The sequence below is a fragment of the Miniopterus natalensis genome, chromosome 9 (assembly GCF_054644295.1).
Source record: "Miniopterus natalensis isolate mMinNat1 chromosome 9, mMinNat1.hap1, whole genome shotgun sequence".
NCBI lineage: Eukaryota > Metazoa > Chordata > Mammalia > Chiroptera > Miniopteridae > Miniopterus > Miniopterus natalensis.
Genome location: NC_142089.1, coordinates 35948687 through 35961458, shown reverse-complemented (window position 1 = coordinate 35961458; position 12772 = coordinate 35948687). Strand labels below are relative to the sequence as shown.

At 43.8% G+C, this 12772-nt stretch overlaps 1 protein-coding gene across 1 annotated transcript in view; it reads right to left on the bottom strand.

The window, feature by feature from the left end:
• FGGY (FGGY carbohydrate kinase domain containing) overlaps positions 1 to 12772 on the bottom strand; it is a 352569-nt gene that overhangs the window by 55136 nt on the left and 284661 nt on the right. The gene's annotated exons all lie outside the window — the stretch shown is intronic.

Sequence of the window (12772 nt, the reverse complement as noted above, 5' to 3'; positions counted from 1 at the left end):
AACTGACAAAAGTTAAGGAAATGGGGTACCCATCCCTAATTCCAAAAGGGTTTTGTCTAAATACAGTGACATAAATGGGACTAATCTTCCATAATCTTCTGCACAAAGCACTGATGGAGGGGAGGACATCTAACTGCTCTATGCACCAAGAAGGATTCAAACTGGTGGTGAGAAGCCCCCAACATAATCAGAAATTCCCTCGCAAACGTACAGTCGGGAAAGAAAGAAAAAGAAAGGGAAGGCCTTTTGGAGGGCTTGCTCACTGACTCCTCCTAGAACAGTCTGATCCCCTTTGCTGGTGAAGCAAGAGGTCAGATCCCCAGATGGGAAATCAATCTCCAAGAGTCACCGGATAGAATTTCTAATTCACCGGTGCCATGACACGCAGGCTGTTTCCAGACAAGGAGGCAGCGGCCCAGGGCCTGAGTGTCCCCACCCCACTGTACACAGTCAGGCCAAGCTGATACCTGCCCCCAGGAGCAAACAACACTAACAGCCACACCGGCACAGGGCCTACAAACCTACCTGCTCAATGGCCTGGACCTCCCATTTGAAGGTATTTTATTACTGCATTAAGTATTAGCATTAGTTACTTTAATATATTTTGGGTTATTTCTTTTGAAACAATCTAGACCAATGCACCCTATGTTCAACTGCCATGCTGTGGGGAAAGGGAATGAACGACAGGGGAAGCAGGAGATAGGGTTCACCTATTGTCTGTTTCATATATTGGCTTCCCAACTCTTCCACTTCTCGACAGTTTTTGAAAACCAGACCCGATCCTTTTAGTTGAAAGATGAGGAATCGGAGGCCCAGAAACATATACCTCTTTCCCAGGTTGCCCAGTAAATGGTTTGGTAACTGAACTAAGACTAAGGATGGGCGAGCTCATCTTTGAAAAATGAGAGCAACTGAGAATCAAAAGACACAGTGTCGATCCAGCGTCGACAGGGAAAGTTGTTTTCAGAGATGCAGCTAATACTAGGTGGTCTAGGGTCAGAGTTTACCTGTTACAGACTTTCCATCCACAGCAGCACCAAGACTCTGTGGCTGGCATTGCGCGTAACCTGCTTAGACCTGCTCCAGGGAGATCACAAAGCATCTAAAATTTCACCTTCAGTTTGGTACAACATACATTTATCCAGCACCTGCTACTGACAGGATGAGGAAGGCTCGGACCCGCACCTGGAAGCACACTGGAGTGAGGCAAGCGGCCACTGAAACACCTCCAGGCAGCACTGGGAATAAGCACAGGTGGCGGGAAAGTGTAGAGATCAGCCTCCCAACCAACGTTGCAGATGGGTTTCAGTATCACCCCAGAACCCCAGGTCTGAATGTCGGTTCCTATCTTACCAGCTAGGTGACCTTGGGAAAGTACTTAACCTCTGTGACTCAGCTTCCTTGCCTACAAAGTGTAGCTAACATCAGGACCTCATGGGATTGTGGTGAGGATGGAGGGTTAATACACGAAAAGTACATACATACAGGCTGGTGCGTACTCCAGGAGTCCCCTCGGCCATCGTTTTTAGGAGCCCCTCGGAGAGGGGTCCCAGCTGCCCACCGCACTACAATATGCAGCACGCACTATAAAGCCTGCGGTTTCCTAGCAGCCTAAGCACTTGCTGGAAGCCCCGCTTTAGGACTGTCTAAAAATTCCTCCTCCGGCACCTGGAGTGGTTCCTCAGCTTCCTGAGAGGAGGACAACTGCTGTAACCCAATCAGTCAAATCTGTCGCGTCCGTCAGGATCCCTCCTTATCGGAGATGCTGACAGGTGAAGCCGACACGCCAACTTGGTAGGAGTTCCACTCTGATCTCCACCCAACACGCAGGCTCCTCCAGACCACGGGGCGGCTGACAGGGCGGGAGGTGTGGAGGGGACAAGGGGTGGATTCTGAGCTGGCGCAGGTACCTCGCTTGCTTCCTATACATCAGTGGCACTGTCTCAGAAGGTGCCTTCCCCACGCCCAAATTCTCAAACACGGTATGTCACACAGGCTAGACTCAACTGTGCTCTAGTGAAACAGGATAGCTTTCTAGGGGCCTTTAAAGAGTGCTCCCCTTCTATTTCAGGGACCCTTCAAGACTATCAGAGATAAGTAATAAACCCTTGCTATTACTCCAGGGCTGAATTAATTGACAGGCAATTTTTCTTAACCAGGAAGCAGTCTTATCATCTAAGAAGCACTTACTGTTGTTGATTTTTTCAATATAAGGCTATTAGCCTGCGACATTTTTTTCCAACAAGACAGAATCAGGGGATGTTGGGCAGGGGATGCTCCCAAGACTCCTGATCAAATTCCTAATTGATCTATTTATCATTAACAACCCCCACCCCCAATCAACTGTAGCCCTTACGTTCCCGGCTTTCCATTTTGCTGCTCTAGAACTGGGGTCCTTCCCAGGAGCTGAGCGGCTCTCTTTCCTGCCTGTATTTATTCCTTTGCTCTCACTCGCACCCCTACCTGAAAAATCCTCTTGCCACTGCTTCTTTGCTTGTCCTGAGTTAACGTTTCCATGTCAAGCCCCACTTCTTACACTTCTTACACTTCTTACATTTCTCTTTCTTGCGTGGCTGCTTGCAGAGAGTAGATTATGTCATGGCTAATCTAACTCTCGGGTTTCAGGTTGCTTCCTTTTTATTTCTTTAGCCCAACAGTCAGCTCCTTGAGGTGGGGAACCTGGATTTGCTTGCCTTTCTTTTTTTTTTTAATTCGTAAAAAGCAGTTCACCCTATACGCCGCACAATCTAGTACTTGGCTGTCACCAGTAGTAAGGATTCGTGTTTGGAGACAGAAAACCTGCATTCCAATTCTAGCTTGAATATTAAAAGCCAGTGAGACTGTAGGTAAGTGCTTTTCATTTTCTGAGCCTGTTTCCTCATTTGTAAAAATGAAAACAATAAACTTTCCATGTAAACCTACTGTGAGAGGTAAGAAAGGTTGACTGTTGTTTCCGTAAGGAAATATCTACAAGAAGGTCAGGGCATAGGAGTTATGTACGTAGCTTTCTTACTACCTGCTGTGAAACAGGAAGAAACCTTGGAAAACTGAGGAACAGATAGGAGTCTATAATAAACACAGACTCTGAGACATATAGGCTCAAGTTAAACTTCTAGCACCACTACTTATAGCTGTGTGACTTTGGGTAAATCACTTCCCCTCTCTGAACCTTCATTTCCTCATTTGGGGGATGAGCATAATCGCACACATAATGCAGCGACTCACTTAGCATAGTGAATGGCCCACAGCTCGGCTCCAGAAAGAGGAGTTTCTGTTCCTTTTTACCAGGTACGATCTTGAAATGTGCCTGGCTCTGGCTTGTAATCAAGTCTTGTCTCCTGAGAGGGGCTGAGGTATGCAGCTACAGGAGGCTACTGACCTCAGTGCCTAACTCAGAGCTGGGTGTTCACTAAAGATGCTGAGGCCAATTTCTTGTCATGTGGGCTTCACTTAGATAATGTGAACTGCTCTCCATGAGAACTAGCTACCCCTTCTCCAGCTGGCCTAGCTAATCCTAATCTGGAGAGAGGGAGGTGAATTCACTGTAATGACTGACTTCTCTTTTAATCTTTAAAATCAACCATAACAGTCAGAGTCCAGTCAGGAGAACTGAAACTACTCTAGGTCTTTCAACAGAATGAATTTAGTACAAGAAATTGGTTTCTTATGTGACAGAAAAAAATCAAGAAGACAAATAGATGCTGCTGAAGCAACTCAGAGTTCAGTAACAGCAGAAAGCTGCTCCCCTCTTGGGGATCGAGGGCCAGTGGGAGGCTGTGGTGTGACTGCAGCCAGAGACTAGAGATGTCAGGCTGGAGCTAAAACCAAAGAAGGGCTGAGTGGCCAGAACTGGAACCAGAAAGGGAGAGGCTAAGAGCTGGAATCGCACAGGAGAGGCAGCTGATGCTGCAGTGAAGGGAAAAATCACCCAACTTCTCCCCTCTTCTTACACATCAGTCTTCCTTCCACCTGTATCTTCCATGGGCCAAACCAGAGGCCAGTTGCAAGGGAAGCTGGGAAATGTAATACACAGTGAAGGAGGGGTGAATAAGCTACCTGAGAGCAACTAGGCAAATGACTGACCCAGCCATCTTTCAATAATATATGTAAAGCGCCGGGATAGATGTGACGGATAGTCAGCTAATAATGATAGTAAGCAACATAATATTGTTTTAATTTTGTATAACTCTCACTAAAAGTTCATTCATACCAGTAACTGTGGTAAACACTTTATATATACTATCTCATTTAATCATCACAACTCTCTTAGGAAATACATAGTTTTAATAGTCATATTTTTTTACAAATGAGGAAACCATCTTAGAAAGGTGAAGGGACCGACCTAATGCACAGCTATGACATGTGAACTCAGGATTGAAACCCAGCTTTACGTGGTATCAGAGTCCATGCTCTCAACTGTGCTCCTACTTATTACTTATAAATGAATCATGCTGTTACGAGAAAAAGGGAGGGTACTAGATATCGAACATAAAACTTCCCATAATTACTGGGAGGATATTTTGAAGACCTGGATTTCCAGGGCTGAGAGCCTAGAACACTCTGTGAGCATTAAATGTGCCCTTAAAAAAAAAGTAGAGATTAACAAACAAGTACATCACCTAATGTAGTTTATAAAGGTCCATGGCGTTCCCTCTTGGAGGCAACAGGGTATTTCTGCTAAGAGGATGCCAAGTTCACTGGCCTCTGTGGGCTTGCTGTTTACGGACATTTGATATGCCTCAACATCTGTTGTCCTTCTCGATTGATGGGTGCTTCATTTTAGCACTTCCCCGATGCCAGGCTGGTAAAAAGCCTTAGCACTGAGGTCCTCTCTGACACTCACAGGCCGGTGGTGCAGCCTTGTTTGTAAAGCTGGGTGAGGGGAGGAATATTCAGGGTAGAGAGGTGGAGGGAAATCCATGGACCATGCTGGGTAGTCTCAGCTCTACTTCAAGGACCAGCAACATCTCCGGGAAGTTATGCACCTGGGCGATCTGTAACCTGAAGTTTCAGTATCATGCTCCGAGTTTTCAACAATGTGGGATATGATGAATTCTTGCCTTCTGTGAAAGTCTATGGAACAACATCTAGGTCAGCTTTGAAAGGAATGGCAACTTTAGAATTTGGTACAAGAGAAAAGGTGGTCTCTTTTGGAGAACTGGCATGCTTCTTTCATTCTGTGAACACTATATGACTTGACATATTTCCCAGTTTTGTCTTGGCCACCTGGAAGCTCAAAGTAATCCCCTTATTTAAGGGTCAGATACCCACAGGCCAAACCTGTCCCATAAATCTGTGTGGCTTGGAATTCACCAACCCGGGATTAAAACACTTTGAATGTCACTATCAGGCAGAGCATACATTTTCCAACCCCACAGGGAATCAAACTGCTGGCATCTTCCTATTATATGAACTACCTGGAACCTGAAGACATGGAAATTTGAGGAACCCCTCTCCCTAGTTTAAGTGGTTGGTGTATTTTCCTCTTTTTACGTAGTTTCTGACTTGAGAGTTTCATTTTGCTCAGTTTTATTTTGCTTAGTAATTTATTATAAGCTTCCTCAAACCCTTTGTGGAAGCTGAATATAAGTGATAAACAAATAAACAAATTGTTTTCTTCCTTAAGCAAAACTGCCAAGATCAGTGTAAGCAGTTGTATTCCCACTGCATCCAAGACTGATCATCCCTGGTGAGTCACTCTGGCCTGCCCCACCTCCCCCACCTGTTAAAGGATTACCAGGGCTGTGAGCCCAAATCCACCATTCCCTCGAGCAGCAGAGAGAAAGAATGTCCTCCTCACTGGCAAGTGAGGGGCCCAGACATAATCAAGTGGCGCCTGCCCATTTCTAGCATCTAATGTGTAAATCTAGCTCTAGGTGCCTCTGAAGCTTGGGCTGCAGGGGACATGCAGAGGCTGGGTTAGGAGCCAGACCACCTGAGTTTGCAGCCTCATTCTAGCACCAGCCATCTGTGTGACCTTAAGCCAGCTTATCAATGTCCTGATGCCTCAATTCCCTGCTTTATAAAGTGGGACAATGAACCCCCCACTTTGTAGGTTTGTCATGAGAATGAAATTAATACAGGAAATGACAAGAATACTTTCTGGGTGCTAACTATGCTTTCCTTCATAGAATCTTTGCAGCAACTCAGAGGGGTCAGTTAATATGGAACTGAGGCTCAGAGAAATTAAGGACCCCCCCCCCCCAGCCAGGTTCGTTCACACAGCTGGCAAGCCCAGGAGGAGCCATTGCCCTGGAGTGCAGCCAGGTGACTTAGAGCTACCTTCCCTCTTCTGTCCTATTTGATTTCCTCTTATCCTGCCCACAGTGGACTTGGCTCATGTACCCAGACTTGCAGACAGCTGTCATAATACTACATGATGGAGGCTCCGCAGTTACTGCTCATATTTACTGTGTTGAGGTGAATGGGGAGAGATCTGTGCAGGACTTAGGCCCATGTCCCTTCCTCTGCTTTCAGAGAAGGCACGCCACTGCCTAAGTCAAGAGCAGAACCAGGGTCACATGCACACACCCGAAATTCCAGCTCCACCAGCTCCATCACTAGCTAACCCTCTAGGGCCCGCTTCAAATGTTGCCTTCTCAGAAGGACTTTCCTAGCCCTCAAGACCGTGGAAGACAGTCTTTCCTTGGTGCTTCATCATCTCATTGTACAGCAATTATATAAACAAATAACAGCCGATGTTAAATAAACACTGTGTCACACTACCTGTACTAACATGGTTACCCCTTACACCACGAGTTGTGAGAAAGTAGATCTATGATGCGGACATTACTGTCATAGTTCATAGATGGGGGCTCTGAGGCAAACAGAGATTCAGTAACTTACCCCAGGTAAGTGGCAGAGCCATGACTGGAGCCCAAGCCAAGGCCCCTGGTCTTTGCCATTGTAGTTATTGTTGGCTTTTTCATAACTGTATCTGTCTGGGTCCACCTCCTCCCCCAAAGACTGGAAACTCCATGGGCACTGAGATGTGTGTAATTCTTCTTTGTCCTGCTACCATCGAGGACTGTCCCTGTCACATGGCAGACTTCTGCTGAGGGACCTTGGCTTAAAGAATTAAACAAGGAGCCTGGACACATGCCTCTTCCAGATCTGGTCAGCTGTCACCAGTCAGCCCAGCTATCACAGCCCACCCAGCCTCCAGCAGGGGAGGGGAGCAGAAAATGCATCCTGACATTACAGGAAGGGCCCTAGGAAAAGGTGCATTAATGGGGCAAAAACAAGCCAGCGGAGTGATTAATTTGGCCTCCCCTTCCACATTGTGTTTACACAAGTTGATTATATAGCACTTAATTACTAATTTGCCCTACTTAAACCAAGAGTGCTTTTAATTTTTAATGAGATAAGGGAAGGAGATCTTTACTCAGTAAGGAGCAGCTATTTTATTTCCTTCTCTTGTTTTACCCAGACAATTAATAACATTTCTAAGGAAAGGCATCCCTCTCATGAATTCTTTCTCTCCATCTTCTTCCTGACCTCCTAGGTTTAAAAAGAGATGGAAAAAGATAAGAGCCACTTTGAAACAAACCAACTTTGCTTTCTGATCTGGCTGGATGGGCTGGGGAAGACTTTGTAAAGTTGAGTCACATGGGACCCATAAATGGTGCTGATTTTTTGGGAGCTGGGGTGTATCTATTCCCAGAAATCATAAATTGGTTGTTACTGAAAACAGAGAACACAGCCATGGGTCTCCAAACATGGCCTTCCCCTGTAAGGCTGCATTGTTTCCTGGGTATTAATGTCAGATAAGTGTAAGCACTGCCCTGGGGCAGTCGAGACATAAGAAGAGCACAGACATTGGAGCCAGATCTGTACTTGATTGCTAGCTCTGCCACTTGCTGCTAAACCATGGGCACATTCCTTAAACTTTCTGAGCCTCAGTTTCCTACCTGTAAAGAACTAAATATTATCTGAACTACCTTAGCATGGTGCCCAGTTCAGAGGAAGTGCAGACAAAGATTTGTTTTCTTGTCTTTAGCATAGGTAAGGCAGGAGATGAATGCAGGAGTAAGGAAGTTCCTTCTGAGACTCAAGCATATCTGTCATCATCTGCAGAGCCGTGGAGTCTAGACCAGCGCCCCTGAAAGAGCAGGTCCATAATGACGTAAGGAGCTTGCCCCAGAATGGGAACAAATACACTGATTCCTTCACTGAGGACATCTTGCTCTGAATAAAATGTCATAATTGACTTATATTCTGATGCGAGTACCTTATCTCAATGCAAATCTGTAGCACACTATTCAGAGGGGGCCCCTGGTCCGCAGACTGACCTGCGCGCCTCAGCCTGAATGACCGCTGCACATCTGCACGTTGTCCTGAGGACCCGCCCCAGCCTTCTCTGGGCTTAGACAGGAGCACCAGTGAGCCCCCTTGCCTTCTGACTTTGAGTCCAGCCACTGGGGAGCTTAGCAAGTGGTCAGAGAGAGAGGAGAATGGTGTCAAGAACCAAGCTCTTTCCCTCCACAGTCACTGACAAGCCACCTGACCCTGTATCTCATAGCCTCCGTTCTGGGGTTACAGCACCTGTGCTCTCCCCTCACCTCTTCATGTCCAGCTGTTACAAAACCCAATGCATCACATGCTCCTTAATGGCTTCTCTATGTCCTGGTCTTCAGTCTTATAAACAGTCCTTCTACTAAACTCTCTACAGTTATCCTACTTTGTGGGTGCCCTGTGGGGGCCTTGACTAAATCAGTGACATTTTACTATGCATCCTAATTCTAGTTGTCTGTTTCTGATACTAGTTTCTTTCTTTTAAAAACATTTAAAAAAATGTTTTAAAATTGATTTTAGAGAGAGAAAGGAAGGGAGAGAGAGCGAAACATCTGTGAGAACCATGGATCGGTTCCCTCCTACACGCCCCCTACTGGGGATCAAGCCCACAACCCAGGCATGTGCCCTGACCAGGAGTCGAACCGGTGACCTCTTGGTGCATGGGCCAACACTCACCAACTAAGCCACCACACGCAGCCCCAGAAGAGTCCATTTCCATATATGATGGAGTTGAACAACTCCCAGCTTTGGAATCCTAGCCTAGGCCTTGAACTCTGACATTGTCCCTTTCTAGCCATGGCTTTGACATCACTTAACCTCTCTTACCTCACTTGTAAAATTATGATGATGACAGTAAAGGAAATTTCCTTATACACAACTTTTAACATGTTATCAAATTTTTAAATGTTTAAATTTTTTTGATATGCATGATTAAAGATACTCCACTCAAGTTTCTGAACTCATGGTACTTTCTTATGGTTTACTGCAGAGAATCAAATATCAAACTAGTAAGTTATCGTAATAATAAGTTTTCCCTTCTGCATAGTTCTCAATCATTTGCCTAATGCTGCAACCAAAACTCTTTCACAGACTTCAGTAAGACCTCTACACATTCCATGACTGTGAATCCAACTTTGTCCAACAGTGTGTGGTATGTATGTACATACATGTGTCTGTGTGTGTGTAGTCATTTTCAAGACTTTTTTTCCCCAATTACAGAAAATTCCTGACTTAACTACAGGTCTTGTCTTTCATGATCTCTTATTTGGTTCCACAGCCTAATTTACTGTGCTGAATATTAAGCTTACACAGCATGGGTCTGCTATTCATGAGTCACCCTAGTAGTGTAAAGGAATAAAATACCCAACCTATTCATTTCCAAGAAGGAATTTTTTTTAATGAAGCATAAAGGCATAAATATTAATAAGAATGAATAATTAATTGCTTATAAGCATGTGTTTCTGCAGAAAGATGTTAACATATTTTTTCAGATTTGCACTGGTATGAAATGTTGTCTTGAATAAAATGAAGTAAGAGAGTCAGGTAAACTTTGTTTTAGAAATACAGTTCTGGCCTGGCCGGGGTGGCTCAGTGGTTGAACTAGGAGGTCAAGGTTTGATTCCCGGTCAGGGCACATGCCGGGGTTGCAGGCTCGATCCCCAGTAGGGGGCGCGCAGGAGGCAGCCGATCAATGACTCTCTCATCACTGATGTTTCAATCTCTCTCCCTCCCCCTTCCTCTCTAAAGTTAAAAATAAAAGAGAGAGAAAAACAGAAATACAGTTCTGCAACCCTTTTAAGTTTCTAAAGGACTCAGTTGATGTTTCGCCACTTTTTCTTTTGTAACAGCCCAGTTCTTAAGTTTTAAGTAAAACTTCAGGGGGAGAGGGATATTTGGGAAAAATGTTTGTTAGCCTAAATTTTTTTTAATAAGAATACTACAGAAAGTGTCTTTTAATTAAAGCTCTTAATTAGTTAAGTACTGTTTAATATCTACCTCTATAAAAAGTAAATGGGCAGATTATGATTAAAAGCAAATAAAGTAAAACAATATTGGAACGCATATTATAAAGTCTTCCAGGCAAAAGGAATTAGAAAATTTCCAGACCAAAGGGGGCACGTTTCTTATTTTTTTCCTATATTTGATTCTCAACCAAACAGTGCTGACCCATGTGTGAAGCTGGTATTTTCTATAAACCACACGATGGGTGAAGGGCCGCTGAGCGACCATACTGGAATCTGGACTTTCCTAAGCACTGGATATACGTTCACTGGAATACGGTTCGATGGAATTAAAAGAGCATGGACTTCGTATCGAGCAAGTTTATGCGACCTCTCCATTTCTCAGAGTCCTCAACTGCACAGTGGGGACTGTGAACACCACCCACTGGTTGCTGCAGGAATCTATAAATGATCCGGGATAGAAAGTAACAGGAAAGGAGCAGGAGAGTACAATGTTGTGTATTTTATATTTTGACCTAATCTATGAAACTAGGACTCTCAATTTGAGCTAATGTTTTGACTTTGACAGTCATGGTTCCATTTTGCAAAGTGGATTGGAACAGGAGACTTACAATTAATCAGAGACTAAATTTGTTGCGTTTATTTATTTTGGAGAGGGAACAATGCTGGAAAAGATATGAGTGTACTGTTAACCAGGTGTGGCAATAAGTATAATGAATGTTAGGGCCCATATCACATTCTTCATTTAATCTTTCTTTAAAGCATTAATTACCATTCCAGGGTTTTCTGTTGACTTTCTATGAGGCTTTGACATATGAGACAGGACATTCTGAAAATTCAATCAGAAATCTAAATCTATTTAATTAGAAACCAGAATCTCACAACTCCAGAAACACATGCTTAAGCAGCAAAGGGCAAAAGGTGACTAAACAAAGTTGATAATATCAGGACCATATGTGAAATGAGTAAGATTATAAGAGGCCTGGGGATGGGAGCCAAATGGAACTAACACTGATAGCAGTAGACTCCTTGGACACAAGAAGTGTGAGCCCTGAATTTTTACACACCACCAGTGGGAGTATGAAGTATTAATATTTATCAAAATTCTAAGTTAGGCAGACTTTTGACAATTATACATCATAATCTATTTTAACGTAACTTAGGGTGTGTTTAGCTGCAGATTTAGCTTCAGAGATGTTAGCTGCAGCATTATTCAAACAACAGAGGCAACCTAAATATTCAAAACAGGGGACTGGTAAGAAAAGTAATGGCATATTCTGTGGATAGAAAATTATGCAGCCTACGAGTATGATAAATAAAGATGTTTCCTATATATTTGGGGGTGGGGGGAAAAGGTTAGAAAACTATGCACTGTATGAACACATGTTTTAAAAGTAAACGATGATTTAAAATATGTATAAAAAGACTAAAGATAGCAACCAGAATGTTAAATGGTGGTTCTTTTAGAGCAGTAAGATCAGTGTTTTCTTATTTTTCTTTCTGCTTAACTGAATTTTCTTTTTTTATTATTTTTTAATTATTGATTTGAGAGAGAGAAAATACACATCGATTTGTTGTCCCACTTATTTATGTATTCATTGGCTGATTCTTGTATGGGCTCTAACCAGGGATCGAACCCATAATCTTGGTGTATTGGGCCAACACTCCAACCAACTGAGCTATCTAGCCAGGGATAAAATTTACTTTTTCCCAATGAACATGAATAATTAGTTGCAATCCACAAAAAAGAAAAAGAAAAAAGTGATTAAATGTGCCAAGAAACCGGATGGTTTCTTATTTCTGAATATCCATTACATATCAGTCTTTCTAAACCTCCAGAAACCAGTCTTGATAATTAGCTTTACTTTGCAAATGTAAAACTAGTATTTATGGTGACAGAAAGCCAAAGAGAACTAAAAATCACCGAAAGTTGACTCACAAAGTAAAACAGAGCTGTGCTGCATTGTCTGCAAAATCAGGGCTTTGAGGCGCTTACAGGGTGATGAATAGAATTGGCTCTAACTGAAGTGATCTTCATGACAAAGGACAGGAGAGGCTCCAGCTAAGCAGTGAGGTCTCCTGCAAGGACTGACCTTGAGGGTAGGCCACGGCCGTCAGTGGTCAGCTTTCTCTGGTGGGCGCGCGCTACAGACAGTGGCTCCCAACTGGCCACTCACGGGCACTGGTCTGCAAGACACGGGTCTGTCTGGACCGTGACAGGGAAAGTTGATGGTGGAGCACATGGTGTCAGTGGTTTACGGGGAGGGGACCCTCACACTGTGGGAGGAAGAGCTGCTGGATGAATTAGTTGATTCCTGGGGCTTATTTTCTTTACACTGGTAATCGCCTTAAATTGATTGCTAAATTCATTTTGATCTTTTGTCACTGTCTTTTTTCTTTGCTGATTTTTGCTTTAGATGTTCCCTCCATTGTTTTTTTTTTGGGGGGGGGTCAGGACGGGTGTCAAAGTAAATAGGACTGTTAACAATTAAAGCTTGCTTTGTATAGTCTTGGGG